The 2,759-nt window shown below is 47.0% G+C and overlaps 1 protein-coding gene across 1 annotated transcript in view; it reads left to right on the top strand.

Moving 5' to 3' along the window:
- Positions 1-2,759, top strand: part of LMCD1 (LIM and cysteine-rich domains 1) — a 57,340-nt gene that overhangs the window by 50,702 nt on the left and 3,879 nt on the right. The window lies entirely within an intron of this gene.

The raw sequence follows: 2,759 nt of genomic DNA, 5'->3' as shown, positions 1-2,759 counted from the left end.
CCCGCCCCAGGCACACCCAGGTGATTTACATCCCTTCCTTTTCCCACCTCTGTGTTAGAAAAACAGCTGGAAATTTGAAGTTGGGAGCCCCACTGCTGTTGCCTGGTGATACCTGACCAGGCATGATGGATGGCCAGAAAGCCCTTCTGTGTGGGAGAACAGGGGCTGGAAACTTCATTCTGTGAAATATGGAAAGACAGATGGATAGGAAACTCACTTGGTTCTCAAACAGCCCTCGCCAGACAGCTGACACTTTGCAGCTATGCTTAAGAGATGTGACAATCAATGAATGTGGATGCGTTATCTGTTTTTCCCATAAGGCTTCACAGGTGGCTCAGTGGTAAAGAATCCACCTGCCAATGCAGGAAATGCAGGTGCAATTCCTGGGTGGGGAAAATCCCCTGGAGGAGGAAATGGCAACCCACTCCAGTGTTCTTGCCTGGAGAATCCCATGGACAGAGAAGCCTGGCGGGCTACTGTCTGTGGGGTCGCACAGTTGGACATGACGGAGCAGGCATACACAGGCAGGCTCTGATGAGTTCCAGGTGAGCTGGGGCTCAGTCATGTGCAAAGGGACAGGGTTTCGCTCTGGGGAGGAACTCACACACATCTTTCTTGTGGGCGTAAATGAAACCACAAATCCAGTATGGTCCAGGGCACGTCGTCAGGCAGCCAGGACTAATTAATCAAACGCATTCCTATCTGGGCACGCGCTCAGCCACGGCTGTGCTTAGGGACCACTCTCAGTACATGGGCTTATTTTGTCACTTGGTTTTCTTTCCCTGATTATCACCATTTTAATTGTATTTCTTCATTTAAAAGAATATATTAAGTATGCAATTAAAGTATATAAATAAGACAAAGTGTTTAGGCTTTGACTATATGCCTACTCATCTTTACATAGCAAAACAATAAATATCTCTATTTGGGCTGACATATAATTAGTGCTTAGTAAGACAGTATGTTCATTTCAAGCCATGCGTCAACAATCATTTCTATAGAGGCCAGGTAATCAATTAATTAGGTGTTATGGGCCAAGAGTTAAAATCAGTGATATCACATAAGAACTTTCTGTGGCAAAAGAGAAAATAAATGTCTACAACTTTTTGAAATTCAAAATAAAGTAGGATAATTAAGACAGGCTTTTACAGTACATGTTGTACTAGTCAACTCGGGCTGCCATAAAGAATATCATAGACCAGGGGGCTTAAACAACAGAAATGTGCGTTTTTACAGTTCTGGAGGATAAAAGTTCAAGCTCAAGGTGCTGGCATGATTGGGTTCTGGGGACACCCCTCATTCTGGCTTGTAGAGGGCCCCCTTCTCAGTGTTTCCTCACATGGCTTTCCCTGTGAGTACACCCAGAGAGAACAGCAGAAAGAGCCAGCCATCTCTGGTCTCTCTCCTTCTAAGGACACAAGTCCTGTCCGATTAGAACCCCACCCTAATGACCTCAGTTAACCTTAATGAACTCCTTAAAGGCCCTATCTCCAAATACAGTCACACTTTAGGGCTACAACATATTAATTGGGGGAGGTGAACCATTCAGTCTGTAACACAGGCCTGCTCGTGAAAAATGGAATTCTTTGGGGGCAGAAAAACATGCCAGTAAACTGGAGTTCAAACGTAAGATGCATTTGAAGCTGATGGTTCCTACAAGAACAGGCAGAAGCTGTGTTTGCCACAGCTGTGCCAGCACTGATGGAAAGACCACCCAGTGGAGTAGAAAGAACCTCGGCTTTGGGGTCAGGCTGGGCCCGTGTTGAAATCCCAGCTTTGCTTCCTGTCAACGGTTGCTACTCGACAGTGACTGAATCTCTGTGAACCTGGGTTCTGCCCTGTTTGGGGGGTGAGAGGGAGGGGGAGGGAGGGAGCAGGACATACAGGTCTCCCTAAAAGGAAAATAACTCGAGAAGGGAAAGTAACTCTCTTGGGTTTCCATAAGGGTATCAGTCAGGAGTGAAACGGAGAAGGCAATGGCACCCCACTCCAGTGCTCTTGCCTGGAAAATCCCATGGTCAGAGGAGCCTGGATGGCTGCAGTCCATGGGCTCGCTGAGGGTCAGACACGACTGAGCGACTTCACTTTCACTTTTCACTTTCATGCATTGGAGAAGGAAATGGCAACCCACTCCAGTGCTCTTGCCTGGAGAATCCCAGGGACGGGGGAGCCTGGTGGGCTGCCGTCTATGGGGTCGCACAGAATTGGACACAACTGAAGTGACTTAGCAGCCGCAGCAGCAGGAGTAAAAACACCCACGCATAATACTGGATATACACCTGCCCCTGGGAGATGACAACCAGTATCACCTTCACCACTGGAGTTCTGGGGAGGGGGCGAGAACTCCAGAACAACTGGAAAGATTTTACAGATTGAGGATGCCGTCTGGATAGGATGTGATGAGAACAGCCATTTACCTCTGTGGTAAATACCAAATATTTGACCAGAACCCCTCCACAGTTATTAAAAACAAGGCAAGTCTGAGAAACTATCATAGCCCAGAGGAGCCTGAGGAGACATGGTCGCTATCCGTAATGCAGGATCCTGGATGGGATCCCAGAAGAGGAAAGGGACATTAGGTAAAATCTAAGCACATTTGGAGAAAGTTTGGACTTTAGTTAATAATAACATATCAGTACTGGTTACTTGATTGTGACAAGTGCACCATATTCATGTAAGATGCCAAGCAAACAGGACGGTGGGTGTGGGGTCTGCAAGATGCAAGAATCCTCTGCACTAGCTGTACAATTTTTTCTGCA

This window comes from Bison bison, unplaced genomic scaffold (genome assembly GCF_000754665.1).
Source record: "Bison bison bison isolate TAMUID 2011002044 unplaced genomic scaffold, Bison_UMD1.0 scf7180017864492, whole genome shotgun sequence".
Taxonomy (NCBI): Eukaryota; Metazoa; Chordata; class Mammalia; order Artiodactyla; family Bovidae; genus Bison; species Bison bison.
Note: the sequence above shows the minus strand (reverse complement) of the source record. Positions and strands in the feature narration are given on the sequence as shown.